Source organism: Octodon degus, unplaced genomic scaffold (assembly GCF_000260255.1).
Source record: "Octodon degus isolate 3935 unplaced genomic scaffold, OctDeg1.0 scaffold00007, whole genome shotgun sequence".
NCBI classification, from domain to species: domain Eukaryota; kingdom Metazoa; phylum Chordata; class Mammalia; order Rodentia; family Octodontidae; genus Octodon; species Octodon degus.
This window is the reverse complement of record NW_004524583.1, coordinates 17,923,089-17,937,397: the sequence shown is the minus strand read 5'-3', so window position 1 is coordinate 17,937,397 and position 14,309 is coordinate 17,923,089. Positions and strand designations below refer to the sequence as shown.

General features: G+C 52.7%; 1 protein-coding gene across 10 annotated transcripts in view; it reads left to right on the top strand.

Annotated features, from left to right (window-relative positions):
* The window catches only part of Plekhg3 (pleckstrin homology and RhoGEF domain containing G3), a 47,187-nt gene that overhangs the window by 15,697 nt on the left and 17,181 nt on the right, over positions 1-14,309 (top strand). Inside the window, exon 1 of one of the 10 annotated variants that reach the window (XM_023702903.1) lies at positions 2,814-2,834. The exons of 5 other annotated variants lie outside the window; for them this stretch is intronic. The gene's annotated coding sequence lies outside the window, so the exon portion shown is untranslated. Of the gene's footprint in view, positions 1-2,813; positions 2,835-2,991; positions 3,006-9,982; positions 10,023-10,370; positions 10,441-11,385; positions 11,406-14,309 lie in introns of those variants that run through there. 4 more of the 10 variants (XM_023702894.1, XM_023702893.1, XM_023702891.1 and 1 more) reach the window with 4 other exon arrangements.

The following is a 14,309-nucleotide window of genomic DNA, read 5'->3' as shown; positions in this document are numbered from 1 at the left end:
TTATTTATATATATTCAATTGTATATCTATCAGGCCCTTGTGTTTGCCAGGTGAGCTCTTATTCTACTGAGCCATCTCCCCGGCCCTACATGTATATTTTTTTTCACTACAAAATGATCCTTTATTTATATCCCCCCTTTTTGTTTTGTTTTGTCAGAGATGGGTGTTCCATTGCTGTTAGAGAAGCTGTATTAGAAGTCCTTACAGGACCTTTTCATACTTGATGTCAGTTCAAATACTGTAGGTACTTGAATTCAGCAAAATAACCCAATATAGTCCAATAGTCCATAAGAATAATGGGTTATCAGCGGAACTGGTAGTTGTCTGAAGTTCAGCATATTAAATATGGCATTACTTTTATACCTCATGGTTATACTTTTCTGCTGAGTGGTTAAGACCAAGTTAAAGCAAGACCTATATAGCTAAAAATGAAACTTTTGTATCTGAAGGTCAGTCAAATCCCCTCAGGATTTACCCTGAAGCATGTACAGCACCTTGTGGATCTTTTGTCAGTGTCAGCCATCTGGATGAGTCATGGCCATTGCTTGACCAATTTGCTCTCTGTGAAAGCCTGAGACTTTTTTCTCTCTAGATGACTCTCCTTAGGCACATTACGCATCACCGATCACTTTCCTCTGTGGCCCCATAATCTCCTTGATCAGAAAATGTGGGATAACCACTTGAGTTACAGGATGTCACAGCAGAGGTTCTCTTTTGTCCTGAGTCTTCACTGACCTTGAAGGGCTAGGGCCAAAATATTGGCTATCCTTGTAGCCCTTCTTTTTCTCTAATTTTTTGGTCTGCAAACTTAAATTGTTAACCCTTCAGAAGAGAAGCTTAATGATATTATTACCCTATAACAGGCATTTGAGCTTAGCATCACTATCTGTCTGAATATCAAAGGCCTTAGACATAACATGGAATGCTTTTTTCCAACAACCATGGAACCTGGGCTACAGAGTGGGGCCCTGTCTTAAAAATCCCCCCCCCAAATTTATTAAATCTATTATTTGTCTCATGAGATTTTCTGTTCTGGAAGTTCCGGTGAGGTTCAGGGGCTGCCCCGGATGGTTTCCTTAGTTTATCTTTCACTTTACTAATTCTCTCTTTAGTTGTGTTTAAGTTTCTATTTAACCTAACTATTGGGTTTTAAATTATAATAATGTGTATTTCTATTGAGATTTTTGTTGTTGTTGTTTTTGCGCAACCCAGGAATGAGGAACTCAGGCCCTTGCGCCTGCCAGGCAAGCACTTATTCTACTGAGCCATCTCCCCGGCTCCAAGTTCTTTGTTTAAATGGTCCTCCCAGTACTATTTTGTTAAGTTTTATTTTTTTTGTGCAGGGTCTTAACTACTCAGCTCTGACTCGAAGTGATCCTGGATTTCTGCCTTGCTAGTGCTGGGATTACAGGCATGGGCCACCACACCCAGACTCCTGGCTCAGTGCCCCCAGGGCAGGGCGGACCGACAGCATGAGGTGCCAGGGATGGAATCCTTGTCCCTGCACTTAACCTAAGCAAGCGCTTATTAGCTGCTGAGCTATATTGCCAGCCCTATTTTGTTTTTTATTTGTGTGTAGTGTGATACTAGTGTGGAACTCTCAGAGCCTTCTGGTTGAGCTGCATTCCCAGCCCTTTAATGTTTTTCTTTGTTTTGTTTCTTGTCCTTTTGAGATAGGGTCTCGCTATGCGGAATTTTTTTTATGTTTGGGACAGATTATTGCTAAATTGCCCAGACTTGGTGGGATATCTCTGTCCTGCTGCTTCAGCCTCCCAGAGTGCTGAGATTGTAAGCATGTACCACCACACCCAGCTGTTTCTTTTTCTTTCTTTCTTTCTTTCTTTCTTTCTTTCTTTCTTTCTTTCTTTCTTTTTTCTTTTTTCTTTTTCTTTTTTTTTGGGGGGGGGCAGAACAGGGGATTGAATTCAGGCCCTTTCCCTTGCCAGGGAAGTGCTTATTCTACTAAGCCATCTCCGCAGCCTGCTTTTGAAACAAGCTCTTACTATGTAACCCAGGCTGGCCTCAAACTAGATCCTGCCTCAGCCTCCCAAGTGCTGGGACTACAGGCCACCATGCCTGGCTCTTGCTTTTAAAGTCATTGTAAGTGTTCTTGTTTTAAAAGTCTTTTCTGGGGCCAGGGAGATGGCTCTGTGGAATAAGCATTTGTCTGGCAAGCGCAAGGGCCTGAGTTCAATCCCTGGTTCCAAAAAAAAAAAAAAAAAAAAAAAAAAATTTTTTTTGTTGGTTTTTTTTTTTTTTTTTTTTTTTTTTTGGTCCCAGAGGTTGAACTCAGGTCCTTGAGCTTGCCAGGCAGGTACTTATGCCACTGAACTATCCCCAAGTCCCTAAAAATCTTTTCCAGGTTTAGCACTGCAGGCCTGGGGATCAAACACCCAGCCCTTGCACCTGCTTGCAGGCTTTTTAATCTGCTGAGCTATTTGGCCAGCCCTTCTAGGCCCATCCTGATGAGGTATAGGGCAGAGATGAAGCTCTCCCTGAGTGGTGCACTTCCGGCCCCTTAAACCAAATGGAGTCTCTGCCCAGGAATCATCTTCTGTGAGCTTGAAGCTCCAGGCCCAATCATACTATTTGCACTGTTCTGTCATCCCCACGGCACTAACCACTTTCCAGAAAGGTAGTAGGGGCTGGAGAGGCACTAGGAGTGGGGCGCTTGCCTGGTGAGCCAAGGCCAGGTTGGATTCTCAGCTCTGCAAAAGAACATCAGCCAAACAGCCAACGAGAAAAGTCTTGATTGTCCGTCATCTGTGGCTTTGAGAACGAGGGCTCTTCTTGCCCAATGCTGTGTGTGCCAACGCTGGCATATAGTTCATGAGGTCAGTAAACATGGTGTGTACCTGTCCTCCCAGCGCTCCGCGAGGCTGAGGCACGAGGATGGCAGGTTCAAGCTCAGCCTGGGCAACTTAGCAAGATCCTGTCTCAAAAATTGAAAAAAAATACAAGAACTGGGGATGTCTGTTTGGACTGAGGATGCGCAAGTAGCCAAGGTGAGCAGTCTGACCTTCTATTCTCAAACCTCTACCTATGCATCGCACTGGGGTGCCTTTTTCTCTCACCTGCATGCAGAAGCACCCACAAAATGCCCTCTACCCTAGTTCTGCAGTCTGCTTCTGTCCTCTGTTTGCACAGCTGCTAGAACTGTAGTAGGGATTTGTGGGTGAGAAGCCCTGGGCCTTCCTTCTCTGAGAGTGTGAGTTAAAGTGACAGCACTCGGAGAAATTGGCACTGCGTATGAGGACCCCCAGCCCCGGAGCAGTGGTGGCGGGGCTGCCACCTTGCTCTGGCTGCCCAGGAGGCATCTGCAGGTGAGCCATGAATTCCCAGGTGACTGTTTTCTGGCTTCCGTCTAAGATTGTCTTGCACTGTAGGTACTTGTAGGTACTTGTTCTAGGCAAAGTGGGAACTTTTTTTTTTTTTGCGGAACCAGGGATTGAACTCCGGCCTTTGCATTTGCCAGGCAAGCGCTTATTCTACTGAGCCATCTCCCCAGGTGAACTTATAAAAGGGCAGAAAGTGCTTTAGGGCATGTCCAGGAGGAGGCCTGAGGATGGCACCTTTTCATTCTTTAACTCCCAAAGATGCTGGGTTCCAGCAAGCCCTGACTTCCACCCCACGCAGGCTGCCCAGCCCCAGGTGAGTGGGTGCTGTGCGCTGCCAGAGAGATTGTGAGCACAGGGCCTGGTGCACCCTAATAAATGCTGGCTTTAATGACTGCAGTCTGACAGGGCCACTTGTGCCTCAGTTTTCCTGAGGGTAAGCCAGGGACCAGTGGCCACCTGTTCCTCCCTCTGACCTTGCTGTTGGGAAGACACAAGGGTTAACTAACGTCCTTGCGTCCTTCCCCTGCGAGGGCTTGGGTGGGGGCGGTGCTGCATAAACGCGGTATTGTTGTGCTGGTGACTGATCTGGCTTTGTTCGGAGTCTTCAGTATTTGACTTCCTGCACGTTGTCTCAGTGTCCTCAAAGCACAGGGCTGGAGATACTTGCAAGTGCTTAGCTGTGTGAAGCTCCCAGGATTGCAGTCTGGGTCCTTCCTCAGCAGGTCTGCGTGGTGAGAAGCAGCATTTCCCCGCTGGGCCCCCAGCTGCAATCAGGAATGAGAGAAATGCAGAAAGTATGACCCACACGCCGGACTGGTTCTGAATAGGCCGCTTATAGAAGAGCTCCCGCCTGGAGGCGCGGGCGCTTTAATTCCTGAGGCTGTTGGTGGCAGCTCCTCGCTCCCTGCCTGTTAACTGCTGGGCTGCCGGTCTGCTGTCCTAGGAGGATGCAGAGCCCTGGCCCTTCGCCACCACCCTCCTGGTGCTTAGATGGGAGCCCTTTTGAGGAAAGCGGTAGGTAAGCCCTGGGGCCAGGCTAGGGCCGCAGATGGGGTGTCCCTGGGCCCGGGTGACCCTGGGCCCGTCAGCCCCAGGCCTGCAAGCCTTGCCTGTTGACCCCCTGGAGCCCTAGCCAGCCTCAGATCTGAGGCCAAAGACTGCTTTCCTCCCGAGGGCCCTGCTGGTGCAGGCCGTTTTAGGCCCTTTCCACCCACCTGGGTGATAGCTGTTCCCTTTTGGAGGTGACTGCGAATGCTTTCTAGGGTGCCTTTGCAGATTTCCATCCCCAAAATCTGCAAACTGGAGTGCTTAGGGGAAGACCCACACACTGGGCTCCACAGAGAAAGCAGAGTTAATCTCCCATTTCTTCCTGAAGTTTCCTCTTCCCAGAATCCACAGGGGGTGGTTGTTTTGGATCAAACCTAGTGGCAGCTGGTAGAGCAGGTCGCCTACCCCCAGGACGGAAGCCAAGCCAGACAGGGCCAGCACCCACCATCCCTGTAGCTCCGGGCAGCAGGTGCAGGGAAGTCCAGAGGGCAGACTGTTTACCCTGACCTAGCTGTTTCCTTCATGCCCAGGCGAGGCCTCGCGGTCCCAGACCCTGGAACTGCCACTGTGATTCCCGCCATGTGCACCCCTGAGTCTGGGTTCAGTGGCAGCTGCTGCACATGCCTGGATTCAGCTCTGGGAGAAAACTCTTCTCCTCCTCTTCTCTTCCTCCACTAGGAACTGGTTGGATGAGTTTCTTGGGCCTCCCTGGTGGAGGCCCCTGGGGAGGACGGGGGTGAGATGGGGGGCCCATGCTATGGGAAAACCCCCACCCCACAGTGTGCAGACCCTCCGGGCAGCCGCGATGACAGTTTCCACTCCCCTCAGTTCTCCTGTTAGGCCTCACTCATCCCAGGACAGAAGCCTGGGCTTTGGGAGAGGTTTTTCTGCTTTTTCTCTTGTGAAGAAGAGACCCAGGGGTGGGGAAGGCTGGGGAGGTTGGTTGGGAAGGGAGCTGTTTTCTGAGGGAGTGCTCTTGCTCGCTGGCTCTCTTTCCCCTTTTTCTCCCTCCCTCCCTTTCTCTCCCTCTCCTCATCCCTGGGGAGTCCAAGTAGCTGGCGCCTTCCTGATTTTAGTAGCATCAAATATGTGCATACCTCCAGGTCCTCACCTTTATTTTGGGCCATGTTACTGCCCTCCTCACCTGAGTTAGAATTAGTCTCACGCCTCCCTGTAACCCGTGTTCCCGTGTTCCCCCAAGGCGCTCTTTCTCCTAACCAGTGTTCTATGAACCATGGGCACCTCTCAGACCTCTGCATTCCTCTCCTGCCCTGCTTGGCTCTAGGAAACGACCTGTAGCCACAGCCCCACGTGTCTGTACCTGTGTGGCACACTGTCTTGCGCCTGGTTCCACGGACCCGTTTCCACCTGTGTTGGTGGTTGCCTGTCCTTTTGTGCAAAGCCAGGAAAATTCCTTCAGCTGTCTGAAGCCTAATTGCCAGCCAGGCCTCCCGCTGCCAGAGGGGCAGGGTCTTGGGAGGTCCAGGGGCTTTTAGGTGGGACTTGGACTTGGCTTTTGCATGTGCGGCTCCCTTGGCATCAGGTGCCCTCAGATCTCTCACCTGGCAAAGGCACACCCATCCTTGAGTCCCCTTCAGAAATGCCCCCTTCAGAAACGCTTCCACTTCTCCCAGTGGCTGCAGTGGTGCTGCTGCTGCTGCCTATGTTAGCATGGTTTATTTATTCACACTTCTGTACCAGCACCTTGTTTTGTGGGTTATCTGCTCATATAGTTGTTTTCTTCACAAGATCAAGTTCCTCAAAGACAGAGACAGTGTGTCATTCATTACAGGCGTCCCCAGGGCTCACACTATTCTCAGTAGTGTTGAAAGAGCTCCCAAACCTCTGGACACACTCCCTGTGTTTTTGTTTGGGTTTGGTTTTGAGGTGCTGGGGGGGGGGGCGTCATGGGGTCCTCCCCCAGCCCGGGATGCTGGCCTCCACCTCCGTTTGTTACGGATGGACTGAGCTGGATGCTTCTAGCAGAATCTGAGCTCTTGGGAGTAGGGCCTGTGTGATTCATCATTGTCTCTGCCACAAGGCCTGCACAGTGTCTTCGTGTAGAGTAGCTACTTGATAAATACTTGTCGTTGAGAGACTGAATTCTGAAGCTCACAGTCGGTAGGCAGGGCCGCTCGGGTTCTCTGCGAAGAAGAAAGTAGTGGTTGAGGCCCAAGGCGCTTGCCTGCCTGCCCTGCATCAGGCCTTAGGGCACAGTTGGGGCACCTTTTGAGGCACACTGGCTCTGGTCCCCTGGTCCCCTGGTCCCCTGGTCCCCGCCTCATATATATATATATACTCTTGTCCTTTTCCCATTTGATTCTCGTGGGACTTAGGAAGTGTGTGAGCCCCAGGCCCAGGCTGCTCTGTGTCATGCCTGGCTGTCCCCGATGGGCACCCTGAGGCAGGAGTTCTAGGGACAGTGTTGAGGATTTTACTTAGGGTTACTCCTTTGTGCTTTTGCTGCGCACAAGGTCTTACCTGTGTGTGCTCAAAGCCTGTGTTGCGGTGCCTGTTCTGCTGGAGCGCCTAGTGTGCAGCAGTGTGTCCTGAGGAACGTGGAAGAATGTCCCCTGCCTCCCATGCCAGTGGGAGCTGACTCATATGCACTGTCTGGAATGTGGGTATCAGGCTGGTTCCTTTCCAGCTAAATTGTCTTTTTTTTTTGGTGGTGGAACCAGGGATTGAACTCAGGCCCTTGTACTTGCCAGGCAAACGCTTCTTCTACTGAGCCATGGGGTTAAACTGGCTCACCAACTCTTTATATTTGCATTTTATTTATTGGCAGAACCGGGGATTGAACTCAGGCTCTTGCGCTTGCCAGGGAAGCGCTTATTCTACTGAGCCAACTCCCCGGCCCTATTTCTTTTTTTTAAGACAGGCTCTCACTATAAGACCTAGGCTGGCTTCATACTCACAGTGATCCTCCTGCCTCCCTCAGCCTCCTAAGTGCTGGGAGCTCTGGGCTCTGGGTCAGACATGTGGGTTATTTACGTAGTGCCCCTGGTGCTTTTTGCCAGTGAGGCACCGATGCCTGCTGAGGTCAGGTGATTTGCGTGCGCCCCGCCCCCTCCCATGCGGCCTGGAAGGCAGAGGACCCCGGTGTGAGCCCCAGTGCCTGGCTCATGTACATCCTTGTCTACGCTCACATTTTCTCTTCTCTGCCTGGAGCTGATGGTCCGAGGGAGCTCTTCTGTCCTCATGGGTGTCCTCCAGGGCCCTGCACATGCAGCTAGATGTGCTCTGCAAGGGTGGCTCTTCTGCTCCTTTGTGTGGCCCCCTTTCTTCTCTAGAGCTCTCCCACAAGTAGCACACCAAATAGGGATGGGACCCCTAAGAGGGGTATTTGTAGACTTTCACTAGTAAGTAGTGGGGAGGGAGCTATGAGCCTTTATTTATATTTTGGGTGGTGCCAGGGTCTCATGCCCATAGGTAAGCACTAAAACATGGAGCTGCATGCCCAGCCCCTATGAGCCTTGCTGACCCACAGGTGCAGCAGCTGGGACTCCAGGGGAACTTTCCCTCTGTCTCTCATTTCTAAAATTTTATTTATTTATTTATTCATTTAGTGTGTGTGTGTGTGTGGCCAGCTCAGCCCACCAGGGGGCGGGGCTGGCTGGCATGTGGTGCTGGAGGATTGAATCTTGGTCCCTGTGCTTTGCCAAGTTTGTTCCAAGTAGGTGCTTTAGACCACTGAGCCATCTCTCCAGCCCTGTCTCTCATTTCTAGGGGTGACTTATAACAGTATCTTTATGGCTTCCTCTGACTGCCTTGCCTTTGGAGGACCTTGTAGCCTTTCCTTGCACGCTGACAAGTTGTGCTGGAAGCTGATCTGGCCTGCCCTAATCTGTGAGTGACATCTGTTGCTCATATGATCAATAACAGCTGCCCTTGTTTGGCCTCAGTAGCTGCTTATGAAACTTCCTGGTCGGCAGCTCCTCCTGGGATATTTGTAGGGGGACTTGGTCTTTGCTGTTCCTTGTCCAGACCTAGCGCTTTGTCCTCTGTCCTGGTCTGTTGTGATGGGTCACTTAGTCTGTGGCATGAGAGGGCAGCTGTGCCTTGCGCTGGCACCCTTGGCGGGGACCCAGTGTGACAGGACTGCTGGGGTGAGCGAGCAGTCACTGCGCCTGGGTACCTCGGGGCACACCGGAAACTCGCTGGCGGTGACTAACGTGAACACTCCTTAGTCTAGAAGGAACTGGCTCTCGTCCTGACCTCCTCACTGTTTACTTTTCTCCTGATTGTGGGAGTGTTCAGAGAAGTGTCTGGCTGGATCCATTGATCGATCCTGCAATCCTGCCAGCAGGCACTGATGGAGCATCTAGTGATGTCTTCCCCCCACCCCCTCAGTGAAGGCCCATGCTGATGTGTTTCACCAAGGGGCCTAAAAGAAATGCTTGCATAGTGTGGACCCACGCTTCAAGTCATATCCAGGGTCATTCAAGTTCAAGGAAGAATGTGTACTTGTTTTTTACTGCTGGAAAAAAAAATTCCACTAATGTAGTGGCTTAACATGACAAATATTTATTATTTTAAAGTCATGGAGGCCAGAAGTGAGGCTGGGTCCAAGGGCCATCTGGGTGCTCCCGGGTGGGTCTCTTTCCTTGTCCTTTGGCTTAGGCCTTTTCGTGTCCTCCAAAGGCAGCTGTGTGGCATCATCTCATCTCTGCCCATCTTCATTTGTCATCATATAAACCGTCTGACTCTTGACTTCTGCTGAGGCCCTCTTAATTACTTTGGGCCCACCTAGCTGATCCTGGGTCACTGCCCATCCTTAATTGGAGGCAGGTGTGGTGGCTTACGCCTGTAATTGCAGCACTCTGGGAAACTGAGGCAAGAGGAGCCCCAGCCTGGGCAATTTCATGAGATCCTGTCTCAAAATAAAAATAAAAAGGGCTGGTTATATTGCTCAGTGTGAAGGCCGTGTGTTGAACCCCCAGAACTACAGGTCGGAGAGACCCTTAATATAATTACAAGGTCCCATGCCATATAAGGTGTCGCAGGTTGTTCTGAGGGTTAGGCTATAGAGGGGCTAGGTAGGAGGCACTGGAGAAATGGCTGGGGCCTTTCTGCACGAAGTGATTTGGCCAAGTTTGAGGACCCAATCCTGGTCTGAGAAACAACTTGAGTAAATGGTGGGGGCGGGGACGACCTGGCCTTTGTGCAGGCGCTGACCTCCTGGAATGCAGGTGGGAGGGCTCATTGGTGTCCTTTTCCGGCTCCTGCTACTTGGAGGTGGTGGGGACACAAATTCCTCAGGGAACGTGCACTAGCCAGCTGGATTGGCTGGGGTGGTCCAAAATCCCTGCTCTCACTGTCCCCAGGGAGCCCGCTGGTGCTGGGGCTCTGAGTCTGCAGGAGGCCTGGGGGTGCCAGGGCACAGTGAGCTCAGGCAGAGGCTAGGGCCACAGCCTCTGGGGCCTCCCCCCTTGAGGTGCCCCCCAGGCTGGGCTTTTGTGCAGCAGTTGGGCAAGGGGTGTGGCGTGGGGCCTGAGAGCACAGCTGGGATTGTCCAGGCTCCCACTTGGAGCTCAGTGAAGCACACGTTGCTCCCCACCCTGTTTGTCTGGAAAAGTCCCAACTCCCTACCAGAGGCGCTTCTGGACGTGGGATCGGGGGATTGTTCCAGGGAAGGTCAGAGGTCTTTTGGTTTTTGTTACCCTGGTTATTGAGACTTTGGGGTGTCCCGGACCCGTGGAGCTGGGCCAAGGTGCAAGGAGGCAGGTAGAGGGGGGCTGCTCATGTCGTTTCTCAAGGGCTCCCCGTATGCAGGCACGGGCTGGAGCCTTCCCTTGCCGCTGCAGTTGGACTTTGGAGCCTTAGCTTTGGGGAAACCCCCATGCTGCTTTTTCTCTTGCCTCCACCTCCGCACGGGTGTGGGGTGAAGGGCAGTAGGTGAGAACATGATGTCAGCCTCCCTGCCTCTCCTGCGGCAGCGCGCGCGCACGCGCGCGCGCGCGTGTGTGTGTGTGTGTGTGTGTGTACTGCAGCAGTGATTCCTGCAGATACCCCCAGGACCACCAGAAGCAAGCCAGAAGTCCAAAGGCCCCAGGTGGGTGCCCCCATGGGAAGATCCTTTCTGAAGGGACAACAAGCCAGGGAGTAGTTGTCCCCTCTGTCTCCATGGCAAGAGGCCATTGCCTGTTCCTGGGGTGTCTTCCCTGCAGGGTCAGGCTGAGGGCATGGTGCTGAGGCGCAGCTGGGAGGGGACTGAGAATAAGAATCGCAGGAGCCTGCTGGAGCCTGCCTGCTGCTGCCCAGGGGTGGGACCTGCGGGGGTGGGACCTGCCTGGGGTCCGGGCCTGCCTGAAGATGGGGCCAGCCTGGGGATGGGTGGTAGCCTGCCAGGTGGAAGTGGAGGAAGGACGGAGATTACCTTTAAATTTAGAGAAAGTGAAGGAGGGGGAAGAGAGGTTGAGCTCCCTTCCGCTCCTGTCCCTGTATCCTTAAAATAGGTGTACATTTTAGATCCATTAAAAAAGTCTTTATAAGCTTTGTTTGTGCCCACGAGCACATGTGTGTGTGTCTGTGTGTCTGTGTGTCTGTCTGTCTGTGTCTGTCTTTTTGAGACAGGCTCTAGCTCTGCAGTTTAGTCTGGCCTTAAGCTCACTTTGTAGCCAGCCTGGGCTGGTCTTGAACTTGTCCTGGGATTGCAGGCAGGCACCACCAGGCCAGGTTTCGAGCTTTCTCCAGCTTTGTTAAGGAGGACTTCCCAGAGTGGGGAAACTTGAGATGTAGAATTTTCTAGAGACAGATGATTCATGGGCTGATAATGGCTGGACTTGTGGACTGACTCATGCTGAAAGAGGGAAGTGGGCCTGTCCCGGAGTGGGAGTGGAGTGGAGTGGATACCTTGGGGATGGATTGGGTGGGGTGGGTGGGTGGGTCGGGCCTGAGCATGGCTGCTGCCTGTCTCCACCTGACTCCCCAGCAGATGATCTTCCAAGATGAGTGTGAGGAACCAAATTCTGCCCCTGGTTTGGGGGTGAGTCTTATCTTGGGGCTGATGCTTACCAGGTAGGAAGGAAGGAAGGAAGCTGGAAGCCCCTGCTTTGGGAGCATGTGGGCCCGCTTGTGCATGGTGGGGTTTGCATTGCCCTTGTGTGGCTAGATGGGCTGGGGATGTCGCTAGGTGGTGACCCCACTCCCCCCAAGCATTCAAACTTAGCTGTGGAGGTCTTTATCACTTCAGCGCCTAACAGTCTGTGCCTGGACCTGCTTTGCTCTTCTTGCTGTCCTGGTTTCCTTTTAGCCTGCCCAGAAGAGAGGCCCTTGTGATTGTGGGTAGCCCCCTGGCTCCTCCGGGGCTTCCTTCACTATTTGAGAAATTTACAGTGTTACTGCCCCCCCTTCCCCCTCCTCTATCCCTCCCCTTCTCTCTCTTCTTCCTCTCCTTCCTCCTTTTTGTCTTTTTGAGACAGGGTCTCACTGTGTAATTCAGGCTGGCCTTGAGCTTTCTTTGTAGCCCAGGCTGGTCTGGAGCTCCCAATGGTGCTGCTGCCTCAGCCTCCCAAGTGCTGGGATTGCAGGCGGGTGCCACCACGCCCGGCTCACCCCTTCTCCTTTCTGCTTCCTTCTTGTTCTGTGATCCTTTAGCCTGTATTTTATTTTTGTATTTTAGGGAAGGGTCTACAGGGTGTTCAGGGTCTCACTACTAGATTGAACTTGTAGTGATTCTCCTGTCTACAGCCTCCCAAGTGCTGGGATTACAGGCACGTGCCACCATGCCCAATCTCAATTGCTGTCTCAGCGCGCCCACTGGCATGGCAGGTCCGGGGATTGAATCCCCAGCCCCTGTAGCCTTTCTTCTTCTTTCTTTCTTTCTTTTTTTTTTTTTTTTTCTTCAGTACTGGGATTGAACTCAGGACCCTGTGCTTGCCAGGCAAGCACTTATTCTTATTCTACTTCTTATTCTACTGAGCTATCTCCCCAGGCCCTGTATCCTGTATTTTAATAAGCTCTGTGTTTATTATCCTGTTCCAATATTGGGGAGGGAATAACCAGACACCACAGAGCAGCAGGTCTAGAAATAGCCGTCTCAGTCTTTGGGGTGCGATATAAGGGGCCCAGTCTTTTGAGTCTTCCTGTGTCCCCTTTTGCACAAGCAAAGCCATGGCATCCGTGGCCCTGGCTGGGTGAAATCCGTTGTTAAGGAGGTAGTGGCTAGGACCTGAGGATTCTGAAGTCCTGTGTTCTAGTCCCGATTCTACCATTTACTGTGGCCTCAGTTTTGCATCTGGGCAGCGAGACCCAAACGATGCTGTTGACAGAGCTGCTGCTCGGGGCGGAGACTGCACAGTGTGAAGACCGACCCGGCTCCGGGGCTGCTCCCCCCCAGGCTGCTCCCTGCCTTCCCATCAAGGTGTGGATTCCAGGCTTTCCGGCAGGCAACTGTGTTCTACCAGAAACTTCCCAAGTGGAAAAGATGCTTCAGTTTCAGGGCTTGAAGTTTGCTTTACCTTGCCACCCTCACGTAGTGGGGTCCCCAGAGGATGAGCCCCGGAGGTACCCTTTATAAAGAGACAGAGGTGCACTGTGATGAATCCTTGGCTTGCTTTTAGGCTGTGACCTGGCCGGCTGCAAAACCCATTTGGACCCTGGGTGCTTTCCGTTTAGCCTCCCCATGGGAGCTGACTGACCTCAGAGCTGCTCTGGGAAAGGTACTCCACCATCCCAGCTGGGACTGCTGAGGAAGGGGGACTGAGGTTTAACTGCTTTGAAGGATGTGCGGGGGCTGGGTGGGCTGGGCCAGGGGTTCGGGCTGGCACAGAGGGGGCAGGCCTCTGTCTTTCTCTGTGCTGGCTCTGTGCTGGCTTGGATGGCCTACTGCTGGCTTGTGGAGAGGCTGCTGATAAAATCCTAAGGCTCTGGGTGGTTGCGGAGGAAGTGGTGGAGGAGGGAAGTGCTTGTGGCTTGGTATTGCTCTCCACCTCACTGGCGGAGGAGACTCAGTGACTTGGGATTGGAGAAAGTTCTGGACGGGTTAGTGGTGGATAATGAGCAGGTTGGGTCGTGCCTGATTTTAGCTGAGTCGAAGCATCTGTTTGATCTCTGTGTTATTTGGCAAATCAGCCCTTATGACAGCTATCAGCCTTTAAGTAACTGCAGGTCCAAGGCAGAGGGTCTGAGATGAGGCTCAGTGACGCATGGTTTGCTGCCCAAAGAGGAAACCTGGGGGTCTGGCTATGGGCGCACAGGGCCCCAGACGGGGGGCATTTCCAATCAGACCTGTAGGTCAGGGCTCTGGCACCAGGAGATCAGGTGGTGAGAAAATAATGCCCAGGCAGAGAGAGCAAATGTTTGCCAAAGCCAGAAGCGTTAGCTCCCAGGTTGGGGCAGAGGCAAGAAAAGTAGGGGGTGACAGGAGGGCGCCTGAGTGGAGCTTTAGGTCCTCTGGTAGCTCTGGCCTCGGGTGGGGGCTTCAGTCCTGGGCTGGACCAGCGGACATGAGAGAGTTCCTGGGGACTTTTCCCCCATGGAAACAGCATTCGAAAGAGCTTTCTAGAAAGTGGGATAGTGCAGTCTCATGCAGTGGGCACAGAGGCCCTGTGTTTCCCAAAGGTGATGACCTGTTTATGCTCTGGCCACTGTGTCTTCCCCCCGGTGCCCCAGTGGGCTGTGCCATCTGCTGTGGGGATAAAGTCCGCCCTGGGGTTGTGCCTGCCTCACCTGGGTGCAGTTTCCTGCCTTCTGGGCTGCTCTGCCCCAGCCAGCTGAGAGAGCTCACGGAGACTCTGCGCTGGCTCAGCGCTGGGGAATTTCCTGGCCTGGCTATGTCAGAGGCCTGCCTGTACCAGGGCCCGCGAGGAGTGAGGCAGCGCTGGCTCAGTCTCTCCACTGTCCCCTCCCTCTTCCCCACATCAGTATGCAGAGGGTTTCAGATGCACGGTGAAGTCACCAGTGCCCTCAGGTGCTGCAGTT